Here is a 17716-nt window from a genome sequence, read left to right as displayed (position 1 = left end):
ATTGGGGTATAATTGCTTTACAATGGTGCAAGACCATTTTTAAAGGACTGTCTCTTCTGTGATTGTATTTAGTGAGATTAAAGATCAGAGAAACAGCAGCTGTGTTCTTGAGAAGAAAATGTGACAAGTAACCGTGTGCTCCTCTGATGAGACTAAAGATGAGGTCAAAAGATTTTAACTAAGTCCAAATTCTGCAACTGAACTCATCAAACCCGGCCCTCCCCAGGTCCCACTGAGGAAAGGGAGAAAGGATGGTGAAAGCCAAAGTGGAGAAGCTGGGCTACAAATATCCCAATTCTCATCAAATTGCTGGTTGAGGGCTGCTCTCCAGGGCATTATCTCTCTAGGGGAGCCATCTGCCTGCCTCAGGGGCACAGAGGACTCCAGCAGCCAGAGAAAGCCCTCAGGCAAAGAAATGCAGGCTCCGACCCTTGGAAGTCAGGCCAGTGTGTCCTGAGGTGGAAAGAACGAGGTGACGTGAGCGGGAGATTTAGTGAGATGCTGCATTTCTCCTGGGAAGAGCTATAACAAGTTCTGCCCTGACGTCCTCTTAGAATTTGTGTGGGGGAGAAAATTACAGATAGAAAAAAACATGTATCTTGACATACGAAACATGGTCAGAAAGTAAGTTATGATGTTAAATAACAGGATAAAGATCAATGTCCTGAATGTTTGGTCCCCACTGGTACCTCCTGGCCTTCGACCTCAGCCCTCTGTGTTCTCTGGGATCCTCCATCCTGATCTTCTTTAGGGAACTTGAACTACCTTGCTCCCTCCCATCACAGAACCTTCACACAAACCGTTCTCCCTGCCCAGACGGCCATCCTCAGTCCATCCCACCCTACCCCACCCCAGACTAGGTTAGGTCACCCTAGGACATGTACCTGACCTTTAACTAGGTCCACGAGTCAGTAAGCTCCGTGAGAGCAGGGACAACCTCTGGCTTTGGTTCCTTACCCTCCCCAGGGTCTGGGACAATGCCTGGCACAAAAGAGATTGGTGAATATCGAGTGAATGAATGGATGTGAAAAAAATAAATAAATTCCAAGTATCAGCCTTGATATTTGAGACAGCTCAGACGTATATCCTTTTTCTTTGAGTAGGTAATCCGTCTACATATACAAGATCCGAAGGTACAAAATGATTTACCTTATGTTTTAAAATATGCCCTGTCATCCCTACCTCCCCTCCTCTAAGGTGTTTCTAGGATTATTACCTCTCTAGTATTCCATTTCTACGTCTTCCTCTATTTGCACATAGTAACAGATATTCATATGCATTTGTGGGTTTTTTTCTACAATTGGTAGCACACTCTGAATACTGTTACTTTTTCACTTAACAATAAACCTGGGATGAATTGGGAGATTGGGATTGACATATATACAGCAATAAGTATAAAATAGATAGCTAATGAGAACCTGCTGTGTAGCACCGGGAACGCTACTCAGTGCTCTGTGGTGACCTACATGGGAAGGAAATCCAGGAAAGAGGGGCTATATGTACACATACAGCGGATTCACTTCACTGTAATGTAGAAACTAACACAACACTGTAAAACAACCATACCCCAATTAAAAAAATTAAAAAAACAAAACAAAACTGGAGATAAGCCCTTATCAGGACATAAAAAGCTTCCTCATTCTTTTTTCTCCCAACACCTTATAAACATTTTCAAAATAGATCAGAGTTTAAGTAAGTTTACTGTGAATACCTGTGAACACGCACCAGCTCAGTTTTCCCATGGCCATTTTACTGTGCTCGCTTTATCAAATATCCACCCATCCACCATCCTTCTATCCATCCATCAAACCACATTACTTTTTGATGCATTTCAAGATAAATTGAAAGCTTCAATACACTTTTTTTTAAATTTATTTTTGGCTGCGTTGGGTCTTCATTGCTGTGCGCGGGCTTTCTCTAGTTGCAGCGAGCGGGGCTACTGTTCGTTGCGGTGCGCGGGCTTCTCACTGCGGTGGCTCCTCTTGTTGCAGAGCACGGGCTCTAGGTGCGCGGCCTCCAGTAGTTGTGGCTCGCGGGCTCTGGGTGCATGGGTTTCAGTAGCTGTGGCTTGTGGCCTTAGTTGCTCCGTGGCATGTGGGATCTTTCCGGGCCAGGGATCGAACCTGTGTGCCCTGCACTGGCAGGCGGATTCTTAACCACTGTGCCGCCAGGGAAGTCCCAAGACTTAATACACTTTCACCTAAATACTTCAGCAAGTGTATCATTACCTCGAGTTCAATATCTGTTTACAGTTTTTATGTAAAATATACATATAATAAAATGCAAGAATCTTAAGTAAATATTCTGAGTTTTGACACATGCACAAACCTTAGGTGTATATTCACTGAGTTTTGACAAATGAATACATTTGTGAAACCCAAACACTTATCAGGATATAGACTATTAATATCATCCCTTCTCTCCTGTCCTTCAACCAGTCAATTCCCACTCTTATATCCTCAGAAACTATTGGGTTTTTTTTACCCTAAAATACCTTTGCCTGTTCTAGAATTTCCTATCAATGGAACCATACAGTATATACTCCTTTGTTTTTGAGATTCATCCGTGTTGCACATCTGAGAACTTTGTTCCTTTTTATTGCTGAGAATTCCCCCAATAAGGAGTAGATTTGAATACCCACGGTTTCCTTACCCTCCTCATTCTTCTTCGTAACTACATCTTATGCCATTATTGGTGAACATTGAGGCTGTTTCCATCTTATGCTATCACAAAGAGATGGACCTCTCCTCCCGTGGGTTATAAATATATAGCCTGTACTTCTAGAAGTGGAATCGCTGAGTCAGACAGCCCTTGCTTTTTGATCCTCAAACCTGAGAGCAAATCTCGGTGCCTTACCAATTCAAGACTGAGACACTCATCAGCGGTGTTTCAGTGGCGGGTGATTTGCAAGACATCTTATGAAAATGATAACTGTGAATTACTCGACCCTTCCTTTTCCAGTCTGCGAGGAAGGGCTTCAAGGTCGAATGTTTGCTTCCCAGGCCGAATGCCTCGGTTCTATTGCACTGCTGAAAGCAAGCTGAGAGGCTAGTCATAGAGGACAAATGCCTACAAATATTTGAGTCTTAAATTCCTCTAGAGTGTGGGGATCATTCGGTACACATTCCTCTAGCTTCCCCCTAAACCTTTTGTTTCTGTCAGGCTTTCTCCCCGAAACTTGGTGGCGGACGGGCTGCTGGGCTTGCTTTCAGTTATAATCCTTTGTTCAAGAATTCACATCCTTGCAAGCCTCTGGGTTTCATTAGATAAGCTTACCCTCCACCCTCTTTTCACACCCATTATCCCAGGCCCTGGAATGGGGTGATGTGTTTTCCTTACTTTCCCCCCTTTCTCTTTTATTTCCCACTGATAAATGGCAAAAGCAGCTGTGGGCTTGGCTTTGAAGGTTCTGACGGACGAGCATGATGAATCGGTGATGGACTAGAGCAAATGAATCACATAACGCGGAAAGGGAAGAGGCCGAGAGCGCGGAGCCGGCTTCCAGCTTTACCGTTTTTCAAACCGGCCTTAAAAGCCAGCATTTCTTTTAATCTGGTTCCAGTTTCTGCGGTGACTCTGCATATGTTTAAAAGAGGGAGAGTGGAGAAGTCTTGTGGATATAAACAGGGAATTCCATTCTTCAGTCCGGCTCTAAAGCCGCATTGTCATTCAGGGGGAGTTTAAATAGCTAGGAAACCACTTCAAGGCCCCTCTGAAAAACAACTGGGCAGCTCCAGGAAGAGGAACAGTTGGCAAACCAAGTGACAGAATTGAAAACTGTAAATCTTTACCATGAGGACTGACTAGCAAAATACAGCTGTTGCTGCTAGTAGCCATCTCCTTGTTTGGAAGGAAAGTGTATTCTTGAGCTGATTATCATAAACTGCTTGGTTGCTGTGAAATGGTAAGCATGAGCAGGTTGGAATCTGGTCTTGTTTTGAACCCAAGAAAAATAAGAACTGCTATTTCATTGCCTGTAGTGTTTTCTGGTTTTAAAGGGACAAAGACAGTAAATTGCAGTTCTGCAGCTACGGGTTAACGTTGGGGACTGAGAAATTCCAAGTCCTCCTTTGAAATTCAAGAGATACTTAACAGAGAAGAAAGGTCTTGGTGGATGGATGGTTCCTTTGTATTTGAACAAGAGGGGCCCTCTTCCTCCCCACATGGAAAGCCATTCAAAGGAAATCATTAAAGGACATCCCTTTTTTGCACAGCTAAGACTCTGGGGATAGATGCAAAATGAAGTGTAGAATTGATGCAATTACCCAAACCTATTCTATTAGGATAGAAAAGAGGAGAAAATCTAGGCTTAGCTGTTTGGCTAATTGCTCAGATCCTGCAATTCCCTCCAACTCTCTCAGATATAGCCAACATGAAGTAGTTACTTCTTACTTGATAATTTCATATTTTAAGGAAAGTACAGAAAATATTAAAGGTTATCAAAGACAGTTGAATGACAGGGAGGCTAGGTTTGATTTCACAAAAACTTTTGGCCTCAAGAGAGCTAAGATAATCAATATAGGTTCTAAGACTAAAGATTTGAAAGAGGTCTCCCAGCATTGCTGAATGGTAATAATCCTCGCCAACAGCGTGATTGAGCACTAGATGGAGACCACTCGGCTAAATCCTTTCCGTGTATTATCTGATTTAATCTTTACCTCATCCCTGTGGAGATCATGGCATTTCTGTCTCTTGGAGAGCTTTAAGAGTCAAGTGGGTCATTTTTTAAAAAACTTTTTTTTTTTTTAAGGTAGAGTTTATTAATTAATTAATTTATTTTTGCTGTGTTGGGTCTTCGTTTCTGTGCGAGGGCTTTCTCTAGTTGCGGCAAGCGGGGGCCACCCTTCATCGCAGGCCGCTCACTATCGCGGCCTCTCTTGTTGCAGAGCACAGGCTCCAGACACACAGGCTCAGTAGTTGTGGTTCACGGGCCCAGTTGCTCCGCAGCATGTGGGATCCTCCCAGACCAGGGCTTGAACCTGTGTCCCCTGCATTATTAGCAGGCAGATTCTCAACCACTGCGCCACCAGGGAAGCCCAAGTGGGTCATTTTTTAAAATAATTCTGGCTGCCCTGCTGAAGGTGGATCTAAAAACGTTAAGCAATGGTTAGAAAAGATATTTTTTATCTTCTGTCTTTCCTCGCTACACTTCTCGCACTGACTTTCCTAAGAATGTGGGTCTAATGGGAGCTCTGAAGGATTCCATGTCAATTGTTACCCCCGTCCTCAGTTCCTTTCCACATCTCCTGTTGCCAAGTACTGACCTGATTCTTGGTCATTATGAGTTGACGAGTAATAAAAGCAGAAAAGGAGGGAAACGATGGGATTGCTTTGTTTGTATACATTTCGACCGTGCAAATTTTGTAAACCTGTTTACAAGGCTGGCAGAGCTCCCTATCTGTTTAGAAAAGTCGTATTAAATATGAATGAAGGTTAAATAATTAATCAGATTTCTCCCCCAGTGTCATGATTTTTGAATTTAGCAAGGTATCTGGACACTAATAAAACTAACTCAGAGTCCTAAAAAATGCATGTGGTTTGTTTATGAGCTGTCTCCACCTACTTCTTTCTGACCACAGTGAGCTTGTTATGATTAAGTATTTCTCATTCAACAAGTATTTATTGAGGAGCTCCTATGTCCCAGGCTACCTACCTGCCAGATTCTGAAGAGGCATTAATAAAGAAGATACACATTGCCCCTTTTATGCTAATAATGCAGCAGACTGCTGACATTACGTATACAATTACTCAGATAAAAAAATACAGTTACCGGGACTTCCCTGGTGGCGCAGTGGATAGGACTCTGCGCTCCTAATGCAGGGGGCCCGGATTCGATCTCTGGTCGTGGAGCTAGATCCCACATGCATGCCGCAACTGAGAGTTCACGTGCCACAACTAAGGAGCCTGCCTGCCGCCACTAGGACCTGGTGCAACCAAATAAATAAGTAAATAAAAATATTTTTAAAATACAGTTACCGGGGCTTCCCTGGTGGCGCAGTGGTTCGGAGTCTGCCTGCCGATGCAGGGGACACGGGTTTGTGCCCAGGTCCGGGAGGATCCCACATGCCGCGGAGCGGCTGGGCCCGTGGGCCGTGGCCGCTGGGCCTGTGCCTCCGGAGCCTGTGCTTCGCAGCGGGAGAGGCCACAGCGGTGAGAGGCCTGCGTACCGCAAAAAAAAAAAAAAAAAATACAGTTACCAACAATAATAAGTGCTGGGAAGAAAGGGACCTGAGAGAAAGAGAATACACAGAGTATCTCATTTAGTTGGGTGCCCCAGAAAGGTCTCTCTGAGAAAGGAACTTACCAATAGGAGTGTAAAATAAGAGGTGGCCAACTCAAAACTGATGGCAAGGGTCTTCTGGAACGAGGGACTGGCATTGGCAAAGGCTCTAGGGCTGGTAAGTGTTAGGTGAGTTCAGAGAATGGAAGGGAGGCTGGTGGAGCTGTTGCTAGCAGGCCGGGGGGCTGGAGGGTGGCCCTGCGGTACAGGGTCAAGGGCAAGACCAGGCACCAGAATGCCAGGGAGGGACTAAACCCAGCAGGACGTAGAAAACGTTTAAAGCTTTATAAGAACAAGGAGTGAGGTGCTATTCGATGGTTTTAAGCAGGGAAGTGGAATGAGGAGATCTCCATTTTAAAAAGATCACTCAGTTTGGGGGCTACAGACTGGGTTGAGGAAAGCAAACTTGGCCTTAGGGAGACCCACTAGGAGGCTACGGCAGCAGCCCAGGTGCAAGTTGAGGGTGGCTTGGATTACGGTGGTAGTTAGAGAGATGTGACTAGTTTGAGAGATTTGAGAAATACGAGTCCACTCTCCCTGTATCCTGAAGAGAAAAGCCGTATGCACAACTACAGAGCAAAAGTAAATAACAGCTTTTGTCCATTTAGTTAGCCAAATAAAGTAATTCACACCTATATAGTTTTTTTTAAAGGGGAAGGATTTCCTAAATTATTCAGATCAGCTGTTCTTATCAACGCTGTTGATGGGCAGATGCTGGCTCTCCAGATGTGGACACTAGCGTTAAGAAGTCATAAACTGACTCACAGATTAGCACATCGCTCCTTCAGTTGAATTGTTGAAGAAGACTACAAGTGCCCCCTAGAAGAGGATAGAGATACTGTGAGTTTATTTGCCGTGTGCTATAAAGTACTTACTAGAATTCACCGTAAGCTTTATCGTGCCTCGCCGTAACCCTACCAGGATATGATTTTGCTGTTTCTCAAGTGCGATCATTCCCTTCATCAAGCAGAGCCCACTCCTTCGTTCCTGAGTCATGAAGTCCATCTCCCGAATGCCCTGGCTCGTGATGAATGTGGTCCCTGTGCACGGTCACGTTGTGTTGCCTGGTCCATGTTAGTTAATTCTTTGGTGTCCTATCTGGTTACACATGTTGAACTGAGCTCTTGTGAACTTTACTCATCCTCAGCAGGATTGAACAACAAACTCTGCTTTATGTAACGTTTGTCTTTGCTCAAACCACAGCCCTTCACTGGATACAATCTACAAGTTGCTCTTTCAGTTGAGTTGGCAAGGGTTCATCCTTTTGGAGGTCAAGGTTGCACATTTCTGTTTCCCATAACACGTGCCTGGGATGAGCCAATAACTGGGCTGCCTGTATTTGTGAATGGGTCATTACAACACGCACAGTAATCATCGCAACACTGTGGTAGACCCCTCCCCAAGAATCAGAGGGACTTTCTTCATCTTATGGATTGTGTTGCTTAGGATTTGTTAGAAGTTTAGTGTTTTAAAATAGTTTTAATGCTTTAACATGAATAACTTTTATTCTATACAGGAAGATAAACATTTGATGGATTTCAGTGGTGTCTCTGTAAAGTTATCCCATCTGTGCCTGTGCACACATTGAAATGGACAACAGTGGGAATGATTATCTGGATAAAATGCCAAGAGCTGAGATAAGAATCTGAATCAAATCCAAAGTCCCGTTGCCTCAGTGTCTCTTCTCATTTGGCTGATGGTCTCCCTTTTCCATTTCTTTCCTTTTTTTTTTTTTACTGCAGTAGAATATAAATAACATAAAATTTATCATTTTAACGATTTGTCAGTATAGCATTAAGTACATTAATAGCATTAAGTACACTAGCAATAAGCACATTCAATAGCATTAAGTTTATTAACAATGCGTGCAACCATCACCAATATCTATGTTTCCAGAATTTTTTTTTTTTTTTTTTTTTTTGCGGTACGCGGGCCTCTCACTGTTGTGGCCTCTCCCGCTGCGGAGCACAGGCTCCGGACGCGCAGGCTCAGCGGCCATGGCTCACGGGCCCAGCCGCTCCGCGGCATGTGGGATCCTCCCGGACCGGGGCAGGAACCCGTGTCCCCTGCATCGGCAGGCGGACTCTCAACCACTGCGCCACCAGGGAAGCCCCAGAATTTTTTTTATCATCCCACACAGAAACTCTGTACCCATTTCACCAGGGGTCCCCAGCCCCCGGGCCGAGGACCAGTAGCAGTCTGCGGCCTGTTAGGACCCGGGCCTCACAGCAGGAGGTGACCGACGGGTGAGCGAGTCCAGCTTCATCTGCTGCTCCCCTTCGCTCGCATCACCGCCTGATCCATCCCATGTCACCCCCTCAGCCCCCCATCCGGGGAAAAATTGTCTTCCATGAAACCGGTCCCTGGTGCCAAAAAGGTTGGAGACCGCCGCATTACACAGTGATTCCCCGTTCTCCCCTCCCTGCACCCTCCAAGCTTCTGGTAACCTCTGGTGTACTTTTTGTCTCTCTGAATTTGACTATTCTAGGTACTTCGTATAAGTGGAATTACACAATATCTATCCTTTTGTGTCTGGCTTATTTCACTTAGCCTGTGTTTTCAAGGTGTGTCCGTGTTGTAGCATTTCCTGTTCCTTTCTGTGGCTGAACGATATTCCATTGTACGGATATACCACATTTCATTTACCTCTTCATCCATTGATGGGCATTTGGGTTATTCCTACCTTTTAGCTCTTGTGACTAATGCTGCTGTGAATGTTGGTGTACAAGAATGTGCTCGAGTCCCTGCTCTCAGTTCTTTTGGGTATATACCTAGAAGTGGAATTGCTGGATCATGTGGCAATTCTACTTTTAACTTTCTGAGGAATTGCCACACTGTTTTCCATGGTGGCTGTACCATTTTACATTCCCACCACCAATGTACCAGGGTTCCAGTTTCTCCACATCCTTACCAACACTTATTATTAGCCATCCTAACAGCTATGTCCACTTTTTTCCAAGTGGTCTTATGTCTATATGCCTGGTCATCTTGATAGAATCAACTGATCGCTCTATACAACCTAGCTGAACTAGGTCACAGAAAGATGCAAATTTTCATTTAGGCAAGAAGTGAAGAAAAAAACTCTTTCATGCAGATTCAAAGTCAGGAAGTAATGATGACCCACAAGAGCCAGTGTAGCAACGTGGCTGAACGCTTGGACCCTGGCACCAGACTGCCAGAATTTGAACCCCAGGTCTCCTCTAGCCAACTGAGTCTGGGTGACCTTGGGTGAGGTATGCAACTCCTTTGTCTCAGTGTACTCCCATGTGAAATGAAGATAATAAAGGTACCCACCTCTGAGGGTTACTGTGAGGATTAAACAAGTGAATGTGTGCAACGTTCTTAAAACAGTGCTCCATAAACATTAGTTCAGACGACACTAATCTGGGAAATTTCTGGAATCCATATGTATGAAGACTTTTAGACCTCATCTCACACCCCAGGCAGTTAAGTCAGAATCTTGGTGGGGGATGGCATCTGCATTTTTAATGACATCCAGTACCCAAATGATCCCTACAGGCAATAGTGTTTGACAACCCCTGCTCTAACCCACAGCCAGCTTCTCTCACCTTTGGGTTTCATCTGACCTTCCAGCAGGTCGGGTCCCAAGAAGAGATCCCATTTCTGTGTAAAGTTGAAAAACTACAACTGGGATTTTTAATTATTAGAACTAACAGCCTATAAAGATTTTAAGATTTCCTAAAGGAAATTTGTTTCAAAATTTTTCACCCTATTCATTTGGATCTATCATTTCTTCTTACCAGAGTAAGAAGAAGGATTTTTTCCTCCAATTAAAATGACAAAGGTGTACGTTGTCTAACCAATTCTGTTTAGCACAACACATTTAAAACATCTCAAAAGTTGTATTTTATTTTTAGAAAACAACGATTCAAGCACTCCAGAAAATGCCAGAGCGCCCACGTGACAGTCACATGGCCGTCCCCAAGCATCCAGATGGATGGCATTAGATAGATAAAACATCGAAATCGAAGTTTTAGGCCAACTTCTATCTTGGCCTGAAAAAGCCAGAGAAATGTTCCAGCTCCCAAAAGCATTTTAAATAAGGATAGGAGCTCTTATGAGACGCTTTTCACATTTTACATTTCAGAAGTTGTTTCAGCAATCTGGAATTTGCAGGCAATTGAAGAGTTGCAGAATATAGAGACTTTACACGTGCAGGCCACGCTTTTACAACCGGGCCAGTCTCATCAGGTTCCCACTGGGACAGCCATCAGAATTTCCACTCCATCGCCACAGGAAGTAGAACTGGGATCGCCACATGAAGATTTTCTTCAAGAAAAGCTGGGGTTACTCAAGATCATGTCAGAGAAAAGAAATAAGAACATTTCAAATACTGAGCCCCAGAATAATTTTGCAAGAAGCATCTCTCAGAATCATTGCAAATAGTGGAAATATTTTGCTCTGAAAACCATGACCAGAGACATCCTATCAGCAGCTTCCCAAGATTTCCCAATGGCCCCAGAACTTTAGGAGTGGCTATCCTGAGATAGAAAGGCTGATCGAAATTGTGGTTTTACCTGCCAGAGCTCTGAAAAAAAGCCCAAGTTTCATAAACACACTGTCAGCCCCTAAACATTCCCCATCCTCACACCAGCATCCCCAAGACCCAGATTATGTCCCCAGAATATGTAAAATAGCAACCACCACTCTCAAGGGCTCCCCAGGGGTCATAAGCTCGGCAAGTCCTTCCCATGTGTTACCTTCATGAATCCTCACAGCCTTATAAGGTAGACTCATTTTACAAATCAGGACAACCTAAGGCTCGTTCATTTCTTCAGTCCAGAAATATTCACTGGGCACTTCCTAAGTCCAGGACTCTGGAATACAGTGTTAAAAATGAGGCAGGGAGGAAAAGGCTAAGTGAAGGAAGCCAATCTGAAAAGGCTACATGCTATATGACTTCAGCTACCGTTGACTCGAGCAATGCAAGGGTTAGGGGTGCTGGCCCTCCATGCAGTGGAAAACCCACGTACAACCTAAAGTCAGCCTTCTAGTCCTCTGTATCCGGGGTTCCTCCGTATGCACACTACCAGTCAACTAATCATGGGTCACGTAGTATTCTAGTATTGACTATGGAAAAAAATCCACATGTAAGTGGACCTGTGCAGTTCAAAGCCACGTTGTTCAAGGGTCAACTGTCTGTGACATTCTGGAAACCTATGGAGACAGAGAAAAGATCACTGGTTGCCAGGTGTTCCAGGGAGGGAGGGAGGGAGGAGTAGGTCGAGATCAGGGGATTGTTAGGGCAGTGAATCTGTTCTGTATGATGCTATAATGGTGGACCCGTAGAATGTACAGCACCAAGAGCGAACTCTCATGTAAACTATGAATTTTAGTTAATCATAATGTATCAACATTGGCTTATCAGTTGTAACAAACGCACCACCTAAGGCAAGATATTAATAACAGGGTGGGGGGCTTCCCTGGTGGCGCAGTGGTTGAGAGTCCGCCTGCCGATGCAGGGGACACGGGTTCATGCCCCGGTCCGGGAAGATCCCACATGCCACGGAGCGGCTGGGCCTGTGAGCCATGGCCGCTGAGCCTGCGCGTCCGGAGCCTGTGCTCCGCAGCCGGAGAGGCCACAACAGTGAGAGGCCCGCGTACCACAAAAAGAAAAAAAATAAAATAATAGGGGGATTGGGGGAGATGGGGGTGTGATGGAGTAGATTAGAACCCTCTGTACTTTACACTCAATTTTTCTGTGAACCTGAAGCTGCTCAAAAAAAATAAAGTCTTATTTTTTTTTTTTATGAGAAGGGAGGACCATAGCCCCTAGCATTATGATGACCTGCAAACAGATAGAAAACAAGGAAACAAAGACATAACAAGAGCTGGTGCTCCGTGTAATGATGAAGACAAACTAGGCACATGACAGGCCTGCCTTGATGGGGTGGTCAGGGAAGGACCCTCTTGTGGAGGTGACATCGAAGCAGAGACCTGAAGGTACCCCCATGCTAAAGGCAGGAAGAGTGTTACACATGCGGAGAAGAGCATGTGCAAAGACCCTGAGAAGGAAGGGAAATTGAGGGACACAGAGAGCTCACACAGCTGACAAACTGTGGACTCAGAATTCTCTTGTCCTCCTAATGCCAGTGCTCTACCCCTGCCTCTTGTTTAATCGGCCACTGTCTTGAATATCGAGCCTCACTCTTTTTCAAATTCTCACTGTCTTCTTTTCCCTATGGTGTGGTGGATAGTGTAAACATTACTTAAAATGGGAATAAATTCTTCTATGGGTGATGGCAAAGTGTTCCGCCTCACTCTTCAATCAGCAAAGAAAATTCCAGGGCTTCACTTTCCCATCTATCTTTAAAATCCAGGAGGTGGCGGGGTTGCAGGGAGGGGCGGGGGGGGAGGCACTTTGTCATTTGGGGAAAAGGTCATCTATTCTTCATTTTCCAAAAGTCTCCAATACATACTGCTCAACTCCTGTTGGGCACAACCCTCTGCATTACGAGCAAGTCTCCTATGGTCTTTATAAATATTTATGATACACGACTGACCATGTTATATATACCGTGCTTTGCTGGTATTAGTCATGGCTTAAAGCTTGTCTGTGCACAGAGCAGGCCGATCGTGGATGTGTGGAGTGGCATCCTAGCCAGGGGAGAGAGACATTCATTGCAATTGTTCTGTGGGTCTGCTGAAAGAATTGACACATACCCAAATCAAATTACAGGTACATTTCTTTTCTTGAAGAAGAAGAAGGAAAAGAAGAAAAAAACAAAACAAAACATGTGTTTCAGTCCGGATGAAAAAGCGTTTCAAAACTGAAAACACGGCATGTAAAGAAGAAAGAGGTGCGTGTGCTATTTTAAATGGAAAAAACATCTGCTTGGGTCAGATAGAAACCAGATGGGAGAGAAGGAATCAGAAGAGTAAAGCTGAAACGCATTCAGGAAAAAGACATCAGAGGCGAAATGTGCTCCCAAGTCAGAGGAGCCGTAACTCGCAGACTTTTCTTCCTGTGGTGCTGGACCACGTGGCTCCCAGGAACATGCGAGAAGAACTGAGGCAGACGCACCGAATTAGCCAAGGAGCTGGTCCAGAAAACAATCCGGTCACGCCCCACACGGCTGGGTGTCTTCATTAGGGAGGTGCAGAACTTGGCGTGTTCTCTGAGGGACTGGAGAGACGCCCCAGAAGTAGATAGATGTGTCTGTGTGTCCTCCTCCAGCCCCAGTGCTGGGGGAAATAATCCAGACAGGGAGAGTCAGGCCTTTTAAGCTGATGTTTAGAGGTGCTCTCCTGTGTTACAGCCCACCTGTCTTTTTTTTTTTTTGGCCCTGCTGAGCGGCATGCGGAATCTTAGTTCCCCAACCATGGATCGAACCCGGGCCCCCTGCAGTAGAAGCGCCGAGTCCAAACCACTGGCCCGCCAGGGAGGTCCCCCACCTGTCTTTTAACAGGACTCTCTGGGGAGAACGGATGGGTGAACTCAGAAGCATTGCTCAAAGCCCAGCCGCAAAGGCCCTCTTGCCCAGCAGACATGAGGTAGAAAGTTCCGGTGAACTGTTTCCTCCATGCTGTGTTGTGGCTTTCTCACCCCGGTGGAGCGTATTATTTGAGTTACCACATGCTGACCACAGGCTCCCAGCAGCACCACGTGCTGACCTCAAAGGAGCATGGCTCGCGGTGGAGCTTCCCACCGAGGCCTGCTGTGGTCCTGGAGGAGGTGACGGCGGCCTGGGCGGCTGGCACAGTGTCCACCCACACAAGGCTGGAGACATGCCTGCCCCTGACTGCTGGTGAGCATGCCATGCCCGACTCAGCCATTCAGATAACCCACTTCTCATGGCCAAGGCTAGTTATCCTATCTGCTTAGCGTTATCTGAGCTGCTAATGGTGCGTGAACACACCAGCTTTGGAAGAACAGCCAGCAAAGAGGACGGCTAGCCCCTCACCAGGCCACAAAAGGACAGAGCTGGCATCCAGGCCTCTCAGCCTAAGTCCTTGCACAGCCAGGGTTTAGCAGATAAAAAGAAAGGATCTTATAAAGAGTAACACAGGCTGCTTTCATAAAGCTCTATAACCTCAGGCCAATCACTGAGCCTCAATTTTCACATTCATAAAATGGTGACCATGATGATACCCATCTCACAGAGCAGCTGAGAGAATCAAGTGGGATCATTTATATAAAAAGTTTATTATAAACAGGATCTTTACAGTTAAAAGGAGGAGAACCTCAACTTGAGCGAGTTTAAACAGAAAAAATATAAGGTACTTATTGGCTCCCATCAACTGAAAAGTCCTAAAGTGCATCTGGCTTCAGGCATAGCTGGATCCAGTTACTCAAATTATTTCTTCCAGATGCTTGCTTGCTCTTGTACTCTCGTACTCTCTGTCTCAATCTCTTCATCTCTCTCTCTCTGTTTCTCCCTCCTTCTCTCCTCCTCTCCCTAACTTCCTCCCTTTCTTGCTCTTTCTTTCTTGTATTGGGCTCTGCTTTTTTGTGAGTGAGCTTCATACCCAGGCAGGCTCTCTCAGATAACACGAGAAAGATGGCCTCTTGCAGCTCCAGGCCAAATAGTCTTTACAGAGGAAGTAAGACTTCCCTCCATCCCATTTCATGGAGGGACTCTGATTGGACCTGGAACCCACCCCTTGCTTGGACCAATGACTACAAAATGGGCATGGTGACCTATGACTGACCAGACTTAGTCAGATGGGCCCTCAGGGGTAGGGGGTTGGCCAGCTTTAGGGTCTTTGACTGATGACTGACGGTCCCACCAGAATCATGTGATACAGACAAAGGACAGTTCTCCACAAACATAACACGGGTTCACAAAAATGGTTCGGGTCTCCGTAAGTCCACATAATTACTACTGGTCTCTCTTCTCTCTCCTCCTATCAAAACCTGCTCACTCTGGAGCTCCAGTTTCCTTTTATTTAGCTGTTACTTTAGAAAGGAATCGGATGTAAACTAGCCTCTAGTATAGAAAGAGCTTCTGCTAGTGGCCAGAGAGCTGCATTCTCGTCCAAGTTTTGTCACTAACTGGCTTGGTGATTTTGGTCTGATTGGTTTGACCTCCCTGTGGTTAAGTTTCCTCGTGTATCACATACACGAGGGTTGCCATCAGTTCTCTCCGAGATCCCTTCCAGCCCAGAGGTCTATGTTTCTATGATTTTATCCTTCTTTCATGACACCACTGGGGGTATTCACATTTTAGCAGACACTTCCTGAGATGGTGGTGACTCGATGCAATGAATAAACCACCAACAGTGGAAACGTAATAAAAGATATTCAGACCAGAGCAAGTGAAATCTCTTTCCAGGCCTCCTAAACGTCATTCCTCGTGGGCAGTCACCTAATCATGGTATTTTAGATTTGCCATTCACGTCGGTCAAAAGTGTGGCTTGGTCAGCCTGTGTCCACCGAGTGGCAGAAAACAAGGCGGGGTGACCAGATTTCTGGCTCTCCGTTTCTCCTGCCAGTGACTCTTGTCCTCCTTTGGGGTGATCTGGACACTCCTTCCACGGCCTCCCTCTCAGGTCCATCCTGGTACTACTTGGCCTTCCCAAAGCTCCAACCTCCGAAATATCCCTAACCTCCAGGTCTCCACCAAAATTTCCCTTGTCCTCTTTCCTATCACTTCCAAGTCCTACACCCTGCCGAGTGTGACATTACATTCAACAAACTAATCTGTCTTGCTATTAAGTGCAGACAAGTTACCGTCCAAAACAATACATGCGTACTTCTTGTGGGTCTTATGAAGAAGATGCCCGAACACAAGGGAGTAAGTCTAATGGGGGAATCTCAGGACCTGTGACAGGAGAGGATGAAGCTGGTTTAGAAGCTAGACCATGTGACCTCACTCTCAGATGGGCAATTTGTATTTATCATTTTATACACCACTTCTTCCAAACAGTATTGGAGGCCTATAAAAGTATTTATGCCAATAAAAAAAAGCACATGTAGAAATGATAGAAGTTAAATTTAAAGAAGGCAAGATGTATAGCTCAAGGCCCTAGGCTACTACACTTATTATGAGTGTAAAAATTCACCCTGGGGACTTCCCTGGTGGTGCAGTGGTTAAGAATCCTCCTGCCAATGCAGGGGACATGGGTTCGAGCCCTGGTCTGGGAAGATCCCACATGCCGCGGAGCAACTAAGCCCTTGCGCCACAACTACTGAGTCTGCGCTCTAGAGCCCGCGAACCACAACTACTGAAGCCCGTGTGCCACAACTACTGAGCCTGAGCTTTAGAGCCCGCAAGCCACAATTACTGGAGCCCACACACCACAACAAAGAGTAGGCCCCGCTCCTGATGCGTGCAGCAACAAAGACCCAACGCAGCCAAAAATAAAATTAAAAAAAAAAAATTCGTCCTGAACTTCTTGATAGCCAAGCAAAAGCAAAACACGGTGAACTACATCACTTTCAACCACCAGTTAAAAGAAAAAGACTAGACCCTCATTATAAATTAGCTGAGGAATTCTTATGAAGGAGTTTGAAAATGGTGTAATGAACGATGGCAAAGACTGAACCATGGATGTAGATTTGTTCTATCAACTTTGAGTCTTTGAGAAAAGATGACCTCACAGGGTAGAGGGTTCCCTCGTTTTCTCATGTGTAACCCCGTCTGCACAGCACAAAGTGAAGTGGGGAGTTATCAGTTATCATGGGCATCCAGAGTTGTTCAATTTAGTCTCCTGCCTGATTTGAAGAATGGAGATTCGAATCATCACCCAGTCCTACAATTTCTACATCTGAAATGCTCTCAGACCAGCACACTCCTCTTTTTCATCATTGCCCCCAGCCTCGTGACAGATCCCCGTCACCTCTCCCGGGGCCTAATTTGTCTCTCTACCACCAACCCTCCGGCCCTTTCTTGGCACAGAGCAGTTAGACATGAACTTTGTAAGAGGTGAACCTGACAGGGCTGCCTGAGGGCTTTCTCAACTGCCTCGGGGATGCAGAGGTCTTAGCCTGGGCTCCCAGGCCCTTCATGGTCGGCCCCCTGTCTACCCAGCCAGACCCATCTCCCATTCCTCTCCCGTCCTACCCCTCCACCCCTCTCCCATCGGAAATATCTTCACCTCTTCCAAATGCCCCGCAATCTGTGTCTGCCTATTCTTTCTCCTTCTTCAGATCTCAGCTTAGACGTCACGCCTCGCACAAACCCTTCCCAGCCTCTCCAGCCAGCCCTTTCTGTCTCCTAGCTCATCACTTCTCAAACCACGTTAGAACCCCCGTTTGCTCACCTCCTTGCTCCGCTAGACTCCAAACTCCATTGCGTAAGAGCACAGCCATCCTTGTGCTTCCCTTTCCAGCCACGTGATCTTCAACAATTCACTTCATTCCCCCTGGGCTTCAGTTTCCCCATCTCTAAGACAGGAGTCACAAGGGTGCCTGCTTCCTAAAGATATTGTGAGGACTAAATGAGAAAATGTATTAAAAACACTTAAACTATG

Source organism: Delphinus delphis, chromosome 10 (genome assembly GCF_949987515.2).
Source record: "Delphinus delphis chromosome 10, mDelDel1.2, whole genome shotgun sequence".
NCBI lineage: Eukaryota > Metazoa > Chordata > Mammalia > Artiodactyla > Delphinidae > Delphinus > Delphinus delphis.
The sequence above is the reverse complement of the archived record's forward strand: the minus strand, read 5'-3'. Positions refer to the sequence as shown.